The sequence below is a fragment of the Pristiophorus japonicus genome, chromosome 9, assembly GCF_044704955.1.
Source record: "Pristiophorus japonicus isolate sPriJap1 chromosome 9, sPriJap1.hap1, whole genome shotgun sequence".
Lineage (NCBI taxonomy): Eukaryota > Metazoa > Chordata > Chondrichthyes > Pristiophoridae > Pristiophorus > Pristiophorus japonicus.
The window spans coordinates 224,750,015-224,763,496 of record NC_091985.1 but is presented as its reverse complement, the minus strand read 5'-3'; the positions used below and the strand labels follow the sequence as shown (position 1 = coordinate 224,763,496).

The window sequence follows — 13,482 nt, the reverse complement described above, 5'->3', positions numbered from 1 at the left end:
CTGGCATTTGTTGATTTTATAATAAAATGCTAAAACGGAGAATGGTATCATGAAAATAAATTGACTGCTGCAAACTTTTCATGAATTAATCGCGGTTTTTAAAGGTCTCTCCACAGTTGCCAGGGGCGACGCGTCAGGTTCGCCAGCCGCCGAGCACAGACGCCGGAGGTGGGGTTTACCAGGGGCGACAGCGAGGCTGGGCCGGGGGACAACGTCGTCGCGGGAGAGAGGCGCATCTGTGGGTTCCGCTGGTGGGCGGGGCCACAGGGGGAGGGGCTACAGGAGGAGAGGTTACAGGGGGAGTGGGATAGAAGGGAGGGGTTGCAGGAGGAGTGGTTACAGGGGGAGGGGGATAGAGGGGAGGGGTTACAGGGGGAGGGGTTTCAGGGCCGGGCTATAGGGGGAGGGGCTACAGGAGGAGGGGTTACGGGGAGGAGCTACAGGGGGAGGGGGATAGAGGGGGAGGGGTGACAGGGATGCAACTCCTTGTTAATACCATCCCCTTCAGTCCCAACCCCGCCCCCATTTCGAGCCCAGTATAGCATGGTGCTGACCGACCTGGGGAGGCCTCACAGTTTCACTTCTGGTCTGTGCTGAGTTAAGGGGCGAAGGCCGCAATTAGCAGAGACCGGTTGGGCCGAATGGCCTGTTTCTGTGCTGTGCCATGTTGTGAGAGGGCGGGTAAATGGAGCTGAGGGCGTGCTCTGATTCCGGGATCTTTCTATGCTTGCAATCAGAACAATAAAAAGCGGAACAGATCGAGGCCGCGGGCTATAGGAGGGATCGGAGGTCCCGTCCCACTCCTGCCTCCGCCTGGCAGAAAGGTCACCACCCCTGACCAAACAAAGGTTTGCCCGCTCGGGTCACCCTGACCCCGCCCCCTCAGCCCAGCAAGACAGCAACGCACGTACTGGCGGAGGGGAAGGAGAGGGTACGCCTGGAACCTGTCCACACAGCGCTCGCAGGGAAGGCCCAGCCTCCATCCCCGACCCAGTGCTGAATTAACCTGATCTTGGCTAGTATGCAGGAATAGGGACATGATTGGAGCTTGATATCCCTGCGCTGGGGGGCAGGGGTTTGAAAATCAGCCAGGATCGCAGCTCCTACTCGCTATCCAACGGTCGAATAATTCAAGAGCAGGGAGGTTATGCTTGAACTGTGTAAAACACTAGTTAAGCCACAGCTAGAATACTGCGATCAGTTCTGGTCACCACATTACAGGAAAGATGTGATTGCACTGGAGAGGGTACAGAGGAGATTTAAGCGGACGTTGCCTGGACTGGAGAATTTTAGCTATGAGGAATGATTGGATAGGCTGGGTTTGCTTTCTTTGTAACAAAGGAGGCTGAGGGGAGACTTTTCTGCGGTGTATAAAATTAAGAGGGGCCTCGATAGAGTGAATAGGATGGAGCTATTTCCCTTAGCAGAGGGGTCAACAACCATTCGGCATAGATTTACAGTAATTGGTATGAGGGTTAGAGGGGATTTGCAGGGAAATTTCTTCAACCAGCAGGTGGAGGGGGTCTGGAACTCACTGCCTGAAAGGGTGGTAGAGGCAGAAACCCTCACCACATTTAAAAAATGAATGGATGTGCACTTGAAGTCCCGTAACCTACAGGGCTACGGACCAAGAGTTGAAAAATGACATTTAGCTGAATAGCTCTTTGTCGGCCTGCGTGGACACGATGTAGCAAAATGAATTCCTTCTATGTTGTAAATTTCTATGATTCTATGACCCTTGAGGGGGTAAGCGTGAATGGACCATTTGCATAGAGCCTGCACGCGGGAGAGGCAGTGTTTAGGGTTGGTTGTGAAGCCCCTCACAGCCGAATAGCTCATCAGCAAAACCTTACATCTCAGTGTGGGGGTCATTGTCTCGATAAAGAGATCTTGGAGCATTATTGGAGAACACCGGGAGTTAGTTGAAGGAAGACATTTATTGCTGACTCCTCTGTGACACCAGTCTCTATCTGATCTTTTACAGATATCAGGCTCGATGTCACTCCCGTTTCCTTGTGCCCAGCCCAGGCTCACAGCCAGTAGAGGGTTCCCCCAACATCTGGGGTGAGTTCACCTCAGTCACCAAGTAAGTAAATACCGACACACTCCCCAGGGACTCCCTGTAAAGACCAACACACTCCACAGGAACTCCCTGGAAATACTGACACACTCCCGGGGACTCCCTGTGATACTTACACACTCCCCGGGGACACCCTGCAAAAACTGGCACATTCCCAGGGACCCACTGAAAATACCGACATACCCCTTGGGACCTCGTGTAAACACAGACACTCCCATGGACCCCCTGTTTATACAGACACACTTGTGGGGACCTCCTGTAAACACTGACACACTCCCCGGGGACCCCTTGTAAACACTGACACACTCCCAGGGAACCCCTGTAAATACAGACACACGATTGGCGGTCCTTGTAAATATGGGCTCACTCACTTGGATCCCCTGTTATTACTGACCCACTCCTGGGTTCTCGCTGTAAACACTGACACACTGCCGGGAACTCCCACTAAAAACCGACACACTCCCGGGGATCCCCTGTAAATACAGACAAACTCCCTGGGACACCCCTTGTAGACACTGATACATTCCTTGGGGATCCCCTGTATTGGTCCAAGTCAGCATGGATTTATGAAAAGGAAATCATGCTTGACAAATCTTCTAGAATTTTTTGAGGATGTAACTAGTAAAGTGGACAAGGGAGAACCAGTGGATGTGGTGTATTTGGACTTTCAAAAGGCTTTTGACAAGTTCCCACACAACAGATTAGTATGCAAAATTAAGGCACATGGTATTGGGGGTAATGTATTGATGTGGATAGAGAACTGGTTGGCAGACAGGAAGCAAAGAGTAGGAATAAATGGGTCCTTTTCAGAATGGCAGACAGTGACTAGTGGGGTGCCACAGGGTTCAGTGCTGGGACCCCAGCTATTTACAATATACATTAAAGATTTAGACAAAGGAATTGAATGTAATATCTCCAGGTTTGCAGATGTCACTAAGCTGGGTGGCACTGAGGGCTTCGAGGAGGATGCTATGAGGCTGCAGGGGGACTTGGACAGGTTAGGTGAATGGGCAAATGCATGGCAGATGCAGTATAACGTAGATTGTGAGGTTATCCACTTTGGTTGCAAAAACAGGAAGGCAGATTATTATCGTAATGGTGACAGATTAGTAAAAGGGGAGGTGCAATGAGATCTGGGTGTCATGGTACATCAATCATTGAAGGTAGGCATGCAGGTGCAGCAGGCAGTAAAGAAGGAAAATGGCATACTGACCTTCATAGCGAGGGGATTTGAGTATAGGAGCTAGGAGGTCTTACTGCAGTTGTACAGGGCCTTGGTGAGACCACACCTTGAGTATTGTGTGCAGTTTTGGTCTCCTAATCTGAGGAAGGACATTCTTGCTATTGAGGGAGTGCAGCGAAGGTTCACCAGACTGATTCCCGGGATGGCAGGACTGACATAGAAGAAAGTCTGGATTGACTAGGCTTATATTCACTGGAATTTAGAAGAATGAGAGGGGATCTCATAGAAACTTATAACATTCTGATGGGATTGGACATGTTAGTTGCAGGAAGAATATTCCCAATGTTGGGGAAGTCCAGAACCAGAGGTCACAGTCTAAGGATAAGGGATAAGCCATTTCGGACCAAGGTGAGGAGAAACTTCTTCACTCAGAGAATTGTGAACCTGTGGAATTCTCTACCACGGAATGTTGTTGAGGCCAGTTCATTAGATATATTCCCTTTCATAAATCCATGCTGACTTGGACCGATCCTGTCACTACTTTCCAAATGCGCTGCTATTACATCTTTAATGATTGATTCCAACAATTTTCCCCGCCACCGATGTCATGCTAACCGGTCTAAAGTTCCCTGTTTTCTCTCCCTCCTTTTTTAAAAAGTGGGGTTACATTAGCTACCCTCCAATCCATTGGAACTGCTCCAGAGTCTATAGAATGTTGAAAATGACCACCAATGCATCCACTATTTCTAGGGCCACTTCTTTAAATACTCTGGGATGCAGACTATCAGGCCCTGGGGATTTATCAGTCTGACGCACTCTCGGGGATCCCCTGTAAATATTGACACACTTTCGGGGACCACCTTTTAATACTGACATACTCCCAGGGATCCAATCATTTGACAGCGAGCATTCCTTACCGGAAAAACATCGACTTTTCCTGATCAGGTGATCTAGCCATTCCTCCAAGATCAATAAGCTTCTTGAAACGTTCAGGTTAAGCATTTGATGATTTATTGAGCGTACAGATCATGCAGTAGCTCTTCAAAATACACTCAAAAAATGGGGCTTACAAACACACCCAATGGTCAGGAGCTCAAAGGCATTACAGTTCTGGGCTCAGTATTCAGACCCTACAAACCCTTGTAATCCAAATCCTCGTTCTCATCTGCCACTTTCTAAGCTGCAGGTTTCCTTGTCCAAATGTCCATCACTGGAAGCTACAACTGTCCTGACCATGTTGTGCTCACCTCTGCAGGTCTCCACCTTTGGCTTTCCACTTCCTCCGGAATAAAACTCCATATCAGGAGAATCTCACTGGACCCGCCCCTTACCAACTTTGGTTAATAAAGCTGGTGCCCTTACTTATTTACACTGGGCTCATGAGCTCGGTATAACTCCTTTACATCATCGTCTTATCCAACTAATTCTTCCCACTCTAGAGAAACCCTAATTAAAATGATGATATCTACCCAGAGGTTCTCCTTTTGCCAGGACTATCTGTTGCCCTTGCACCCATTATCAGCGCTGATAGCTCCCTGAAGCTCAGAAGCCTCTGCACAATGGTAGGTCTTTCCTGATATTCCCTCATTGAGCAGGAGGTCACCTCATGTTGAAACAGGCCAGAGCTAGATGGTCAGTCTCAGTTCAGCAATCCAGTGGTCACTACTTAAAAATGTGATGGTATTTCCCACAGCAAATGCTCAAAGCTCCCACGCCCTTGCAGTGTGAAGAGGAATCAATCGCGATACAAGAATAGCACACGTCTAGTTGGAGATTAACCCTTTGCTGAGCGTTTTCTTGGGTTAAACAAGGCGACGGTCAGGCAGAGCCAGAATTGTGCGAGACTGTCACACACATGGAGACGGGATCACGGGCACTGGCTGACACGCTCGGTCACTTTCATTCTGGCGGAGAGCCCACATCCGAGCAGTCAACATCCTCCGGTTTCAAATCAAACTCCTTGTTCGAACATTGTCCCTGAAACATCTTCTTCAGCTGCATCGCAGACAGGATAAAGGATGAGTGTTGGAGCAAGGATGGGAGAGAGCGAGACATAGAGAAAGCGAGACAGAGAGGAAACGAGACAGAGAGAGCGAGACAGAGAGAGAGAGAGAGACAGACAGACAGACAGAGAGAGCGAGACAGACAGAGAGAGAGAGAGGGAGACAGACAGAGAGAGAGAGCGAGACAGAGAGAGCAAGACAGAGAAAGAGAGAGAGAGAGAGTGAGAGAGAGAGTGAGACAGAGAGAGCGAGACAAAGAGACAGAGAGAGAGAGACAGAGACAATGTGAGAGAGACAGGCAGTCAATGAGAGACGGAGACAATGAGAGAGAGAGTGAGTCAATGAGAAAGGGAGAAAGACAGAGATATAATCAGTGACTAAAGGCTAACAAGTCCCTTGGACCTGATGCCTTACATGCTAGGGTCTTTAGAGAAGTGGCTGCAGAGATAGTGGATGTATTGGTTGTAATCTACCAAAATTCCATGGATTCTGCCGCAGTCCCAGCAGATTGGAAAACTGCAAATGTAACGCCTCTATTTAAAAAAGGAGGCAGAAAAAAAGCAGGAAACTATAGACCAGTTAGCCTAACATCCGTCGTTGGGAAAATGCTGGAGTCCATTATTAAGGAAGCAGTAGCGGGACATTTGGAAAAGTATAATTCAATCAAGCAGAGTCAGCATGGTTTTATGAAAGGGAAATCATGTTTGATAAATTTGCTGGAGTTCTTTGAGGATGTAACGAGCAGGGTGGATAAGGGGAAACCAGTGGATGTGATGTATTTGGATTTCCAGAAGGCATTCGATAAGGTGCCACATAAAAGTTTACTGCACAAGAAAAAAGCTCACAGGGTTGGGGGTAATATATTCGCATTGATAGACGATTGGTTAACTATCAGAAAACAGAATCGGGATAAATGGGTCATTTTCTGGTTGGCAAGCAGTGACAAGTGGGGTGCCGCAGGGATCGGTGCTGAGTCCTCAACTATTTTACAATCTATATTAATAACTTTGATGAAGGGACCGAGTATAATGTAGCCAAGTTTGCTGATGATAAAAAGATGGGTGGGAAAGCAAATTGTGAGGAGGACACAAAAAATTTGTAAAGGGATATAGACAGGCTAAGTGATTGGGCAAAAATTTGGCAGATGGAGTATAACATGAGAACATGTGAGGTTATCCACTTTGGCAGAAATAATAGAAAAGCAAATTATAATTTAAATGGAGAAAATTGCAAAGTGCTGCAGTACAGAGAGACCTGGGGGTCCTTGTGCATGAAACACAAAACGTTAGTTTGATGGTACAGCAAGTAATCAGGGAGGCAAATGGAATGTTGGCCTTTATTGCAAGGGAATAAAAGCAGAGAAGTCCTGCTACAACTGTACAGGGTATTGGTGAGGCCACACCTGGAGTATTGCGTACAGTTTTGGCCTCCGTATTTAAGGAAGGATATACTTGCATTGGAAGCTGTTCAGAGAAGGTTCACTAGGTTGATTCCGGAGATGAAGGTTTGACTTATCAGGATAGGTTGAGTAGGTTGAGACTATACACATTGGAGTTCAGAAGAATGAGAAGTGATCTTATTGAAACATAAGATAATGAGGGGGCTCGACAAGGTGGGTGCAGAGAGGATCTTCCCACATAAGGGAAACTAAAACTAGGGGACATAGTCTTAGAATAAGGGGCTGCCCATTTAAATCTGAGATGAGGAGAAATTTTTTCTCTCAGAGGGTTGTAAATCTGTGGAATTCTCTGCCCCAGAGAGCTGTGGAGGCTGGGCCATTGAATAAATTTAAGGTGGAGATTGACAGATATTATAGCGATAAGGGAAGAAAGGGATATGGGGAGCGGGCAGGGAAGTGGAGCTGAGTCCATGATCAGATCAGCCATGATCTTATTAAATGGTGGAGCAGGCTCGAGGGGCCAAGTAGCCTACTCTTGCTCCTATTTCTTGTGTTTCTTGTACCTGGTTCGAGGGGCTAAAGGCATCATCCTGTCCCTATCAAACAGGGTCAATAGGCTGAATGAGCTACTGCTGATCTCATGTTACAAGCTCGATGGGCTGAATGGTCTTGGTTTCTTCCTGTGTGGCACATGGGAGTGGCTGAATGGCTGACTCCTGTTCCCATAACACTGCTTCGAGGAGCTGATTGGCGTGCTCCTCTTCCTATGTGTCAGGCTCAGGGGATGCATGGCTTTCTCCTGTTTTTTTATTTGTTCACGGGATGTGGGCGTCGCTGGCAAGGTCAGCATTTATTGCCGATCACTAATTGCCCTTGAGAAGATGGTGGTGAGCCACCTTCTTGAACCGCAGCAGTCTGTGTGGTGATTGTACTCCCACAGTGCTGTTAGGGAGGGAGTTCCAGGATTTTGACCCAGCAACAATGAAGGAATGGCGATATGCTTCCAAATCAGGATGGTGTGTGACTTGGAGGGGAACATGGAGCTGTGCTCAGGCATTCTTTGCGTATCGATGTTTTAACCAATTTCTTATCAAAAGTTAATTGGGCCAGTGTCTATATATGGTCTTCAACAAAATCACCTTGTTTAATTGGTTCTCGTGGTCAAAATACCATTGGCATTCAAAACCAGAGCTAGCATGTGGCCACTCCTGTCTCCAGTAATTTCCTCATCAATGCCTGCTTGTCCATGTTATCTTGTTTATAAATTCGTTCATCTCCTCAGAACCTGTCTTATTTATGCTCCTGTATTCAAACTGTTAGCTTTGATGAAGCTGACTCCAATTAATACTTTGTTATTATAATAATGTGACCTTGGCTCTCAGCTTGTGTTAGTTTGTTATTTGAACCTAGTTAAAACTGAGTTCTGCATACATTCAAGAAGCGCCTAACATTCCAATGCCCACAGATAATCATGGGTAAGATTAATTTGGTCAATGACTAAAAATTTAATATTTATTTATGAATCTCTAATACCAATGTTTTGTACAATTCCAAGGTCCCTTTGTTCCTCGACACTTCTCAGTATCCTACCATTTGATGTATATTCCCTTTCCTTGTTAGCCCTCCCCAAATGCGTTACCTCACACTTCTCTGGATTAAATTCCATTTGCCACTGTTCTGCCCACCTGCCCAGTTGATTGATATCTTCTTGCTGTCCACAGCTTTCTTCTTCATTATCAACCACACAGCCGATTTTAGTGTCATCTGCAAACTTCTTAATCATACCCCCTATATTCAAGTCTAGATCATTGATGAAGATCACAAAAAGCAAGGATCCTAGTACTGAGCCCTGCAGAACCCCACTAGAAACATCCTTCCAGTCGCAAAAACATCCATCAACCATTACCCTTTGCTCCCTGCCTCTGAGCCAATTTTGGATCCAATTTGCCACTTTGCCCTGGATTCCATGGGCTTTTACTGTTGTGACCAGTCTGCCATGTGGGACCTTTTTAAAAGCTTTGCTAAAATCCATATACACTATATCATACGCTTTACCTTCATCGGCACTCCTGGTGACCTCCTCAAAAAATTCAATCAAGCTAGTCAGACACGACTTCCCCTTAACAAATCCATGCTGACTGTCCTTGATTAATCCGTGTCTTTCTAAGTGAAGATTTATCCCGTCCCTCAGGATTTTGCTGGGTTAAAAACCCCGCCATTGAAAGACCACATTAGTGAATTGAACAGGATTTACTGTGATTGCACTGAGCACTGAACCATGTTCATTCTGGCAGTTATGGTTTGTTTCTACTGATCTTAATAACCCCAATAACTGGACTGGTGATTAATATTCTGTATAAATGTTGAATGTGTTCCAAATACATAGTGCGTTTAATATTTGATTTCTCCATGATAAGAGGAGACTAATTGATGTTCTGTTACCAACTGTTACATTTTGGGCCTTTTCTTACTCTAGATTATTTCAGTTCTCCTCTCGTTCGCCTTCAACCATATCAAATCCCAAGCCTGTTCTGTTTGAGAACACGGCTTGTAGGAGACATAGTCTGAACTGTTATGTCTCACTTTACACTCATCTGAAATTACTTTGAACTACCCCTTTATAGTACCTTCTTGTATCAGATTTGAAATCTGTTATTATCTGTATCATTTAACACTTTTTGTATCCGGATTTGTAAAAGTTCTCCACACATATTGCATGTAATTGCCTTTGAAATGTATGATATTTGTCATTCTCATTACTAATTTTGATGGTTTCGTTGGTTTAATCTCTTGTTACTAACATACATTGCACTATTTCTTTAAACATGATAATTGGTTCAAACATTTCCTTTATCAGGTCTTTGGCTCAATTGAGCCCTGTCAATAATCTTTGGTTGGGGATAGGATTAGTGTTTAGTGGCTGGGGTTAAGGATGGGTTTTGGGGCTGGTGTCAGAAGCTGGGGTTCGGGTTACAATGTTAGGCTTATGAGATAGTGATTAGAATTACAAACCACTATTAACAACGCCCGTGTCACTAGATGCCTCCTTTTTCATTTGTTGTTTTTTAACCTCATACAGGTAAAGCGCAAAACAACCTTATGAATTGTTCATTCAAGGAATCTTCGTTCTGGCCTGAGTCCGATCTGCTGCCTTTTTTCACACCTCTACATTTCCCACAGAAAAGACATCAGGGACAGGAGGGGAAATAATGTTTTATAGAATCCAGAATTGTCTGTTCTGAATTTCTATCCTGTATTTAAAGTAACAACTTTTGTAACCACCATTTCCAGGGTATTAGAAGGGGAGGATCTGCAGCAGGGAAGCTCAAAACAAACATTACGTCAAAATTTGACAGATTCAACCTGAAGAATCAATAGTGTAAATGTGGGGACTGGATCCGGATTCGGTTGCCCGTCTGAGGTGATAACATATCAGGGAGAGGCCGTTTATCAGCTGAATGTGGAAAGAGATTCACTCGCTCATCTCACCAAATGACACTCTGGCATGTTCATAATGGGCAGAATCCATTCACTGCTCTGTACGTGGAAAACGATGAAATCGACTACACCCATTTACTGACACACCAACAGAGTCACACCGGGAAGAGACCGTTTAGATATTTCACATGTGGAAAGGTAGTCACTCCGTTGTCCCAACTGTTTACACTCCAGATTATCCACATTGAGAACATTTGCTTTAAATGTGAGAAAAACTTTCAAAGTTCAAAGCAGCTGATGCACGATCACCGCACTGATACTGGAGAGAAGCTGTTTCAATACCCACTGTATGGAAATAAATTCACCCCACCTGCTGAGACGCTAGTGGCTGTAGGGGTTATTAATCACATCCAGAACTGACCCGTGGCAGAGTGCCCGTTCATTTGGGGTTTTTTGTGTATGATTTATTAGTTTTCACTCAATCAGATCACAGAAAATCAATCCCCATTCACTAACTGGGGTTTTCAATGGCGGGACTGTGACCCAGCATAGCCCGCGGGGGAGAATGTACCCTATTCGCACTGCACAGGCACAGGACCAGGTGGTTTTTGGAGCATGCACAGTGTCACTTTGATCAGAGCCGGACGAAGAATGGAAACGGGAAGAGCCGGAGACGCAGGTGAGTAGCTCACACGGCGGGTATGCTTCATGAAGACCTGGTATAGGCCGCAAACCCTGACGAAGAACTTCCAGGTCCCGCGTTAGCAGCTCCGGGGATTTATTCCTGGTGACAGGCCCAGGCTGACGGCCGCCAGCTTTGTAAAGCACAGCGGAAGGTTTCTGCACCACCATCGTGATGCACTGAGTAGCAGAGCGCATATGCGGCCATGTTTGTACAGGGACCATTAGTAGGCAGGGCTTCAGCGTCCCAGTGAATGTGGAACTGAACCGAGCCACCGTTCGGGGAGGAAAGAGAAGGAAACCAGTGAGTATAGAACTGAAATTCACTGCCACTTCTCTTCCAGTTACTTCACTGCCACTTCTCTTCTAGTTGCTTAGTGTAATTTCAGGGGTGGACAGTGAGGGGAACCAGTGAGTGTAGAACTGAACCCAGCCAGAGTCAGCATCTTCAGGGGTGGAGAGTTAGGGGAACCAGTGATTGTAGAACTGAACCCAGCCAGAGTCAATACCTTCACGGGAGGAGAGGGAGGGGATTCAGTTAGTGCAGAATTGAACCCAGCCAAAGTCAGCATCTCCGGGGGTGGGGGGGACCAGTGAATGTGGAAATGAACCCAGCCAGAGTCAGCACCTTCACGGGAGGAGAGGGAAACCAGTGAGTGCAGAATTGAACCCAGCCACAGTAAGCATTTCCAGGGGAGAGAGGGAGGGGAACCAGTGAGTGTAGAACTGCACCCAGCCAGAGTCAGCAATTTCAGGGGTGGACAGTGAGGGGAACCAGTGAGTGTAGAACGGAACCCAGCCAGAGTCAGCATCTTCAGGGGTGGAGAGTTAGGGGAACCAGTGATTGTAGCACTGAACCCAACCAGACTTGGTGCAGGATAAACAGTCTTGAGCTGTGCGATGTGTTTGGATTTCAGCACAGGGCGGAGGGGCAATGTGTGGGATGGTGATTTACAGGTTTAGAGAAACAGGAAAGAATGATACATAGAAATTAGAATGGTCTGTTCTGAATTTCTGTCCTTTACTTACAGTGATGAGTTTTGTCATCTCCTTTTACAAGGTATTAGAAGGGAAGATTTACAGACGGGAAACTCAAACAAAACATCACGTCAAGATCTGACAGATTCTCTCGATTCCTCAGGACCTGAATTTCATCGGCCTTTGACTGTGGAAGGAGAATTGTTTGTTCTGTCTGTGGGAAAAGATTTCAAACATCATTGTGACTGGAAAAGCATTGCTACGCACATGCCCGACTGAGAGTGTTCCAGTGCACTGACTGAAAAGAGCTTTAACCAGTTACACAGCCTGAAAAACATCACACCATTCACAGCGGGGAGAAACCATACATGTGTTCTGTGTGTGGACGAGGCTTCAACTGATCGTCCAACCTGGAGGGACACAAGGACACCCGCACCATGGAGAATCCGTGGAAATGTGAAGACTGTGGGAAAGGATTCAGTTACCCATCTGAACTGGAAATTCATCAGCGCATTCACACTGGGGAGTGGCCGTTCACCTGCTCTGAGTGTGGGAAGGGATTCACTTGTTCATCCAACCTGCTGATACACGAGTGAGTTCACACTGGGAAGAGGCCATTCACCTGTGCTGAGTGTGGGAAGGGATTCACTTGTTCATCCACCCTGTTGACACACCAGCGAGTTCACACTGGAGAGAGGCCATTCACCTGCTCTGAGTGTGGGAAGGAATTCACTAAATCATCCAATCTGCTGATACACCAGCGAGTTCACACTGGGGAGAGGCCGTTCACCTGCTTTGAGTGTGGGAAGGGATTCATTTCTTCATCCCACCTTCTAAATCACCAGCGAGTTCACACTGGGGAGAGACCGTTCACTTGCTGAGTGTGGGAAGGGATTCACTTGTTCATCCAACCTGCTGATACACGAGTGAGTTCACACTGGGAAGAGGCCATTCACCTGTGCTGAGTGTGGGAAGGGATTCACTTGTTCATCCACCCTGTTGACACACCAGCGAGTTCACACTGGAGAGAGGCCATTCACCTGCTCTGAGTGTGGGAAGGAATTCACTAAATCATCCAATCTGCTGATACACCAGCGAGTTCACACTGGGGAGAGGCCGTTCACCTGCTTTGAGTGTGGGAAGGGATTCATTTCTTCATCCCACCTTCTAAATCACCAGCGAGTTCACACTGGGGAGAGACCGTTCACTTGCTGAGTGTGGGAAGGGATTCACTCAGTCATCTGACCTGCAGAAATACCAGCGAGTGCACACTGGGGAGAGGCCGTTCATATGCTCCGTGTGTGAGAAGGGATTCACTCAATCATCCCACCTGCTGAAACATCAGTGAGTTCACACCGGGAGAGGCTGTTCACCTGCTCTGAGTGTGGGAAGTTATTCACTCAGTTATCCAACCTGCTGATTCACCAGTGAATTCAGACTGGGGAGAAGTTATTTACCTGCTCTAAGTGTGGAAAGGGATTTGCTCAGTCACCCTACCTGCTGAGACACCAACAAGTTCACAAGTGATTGCAAGGGTTACATTCTGCTGTTATTGCTGCTGTTAATCTCATCCCGACTGAATCATCTTCATTCTGACAGTGGATTTTGTTTCTGCTGATATTAATAACCCCTGTAACTGGGCTGGAGTTTAATATTTTGATATTTCAAATAACAGTCTGTTGATATTTGATGTCTCCATGATGAGAGGAGACAAATTGTT

General features: G+C 46.5%; 1 pseudogene; it reads left to right on the top strand.

Moving 5' to 3' along the window:
- The window catches only part of LOC139274173 (zinc finger protein 585A-like), a 101,260-nt pseudogene extending 87,778 nt beyond the window's left edge, over positions 1-13,482 (top strand).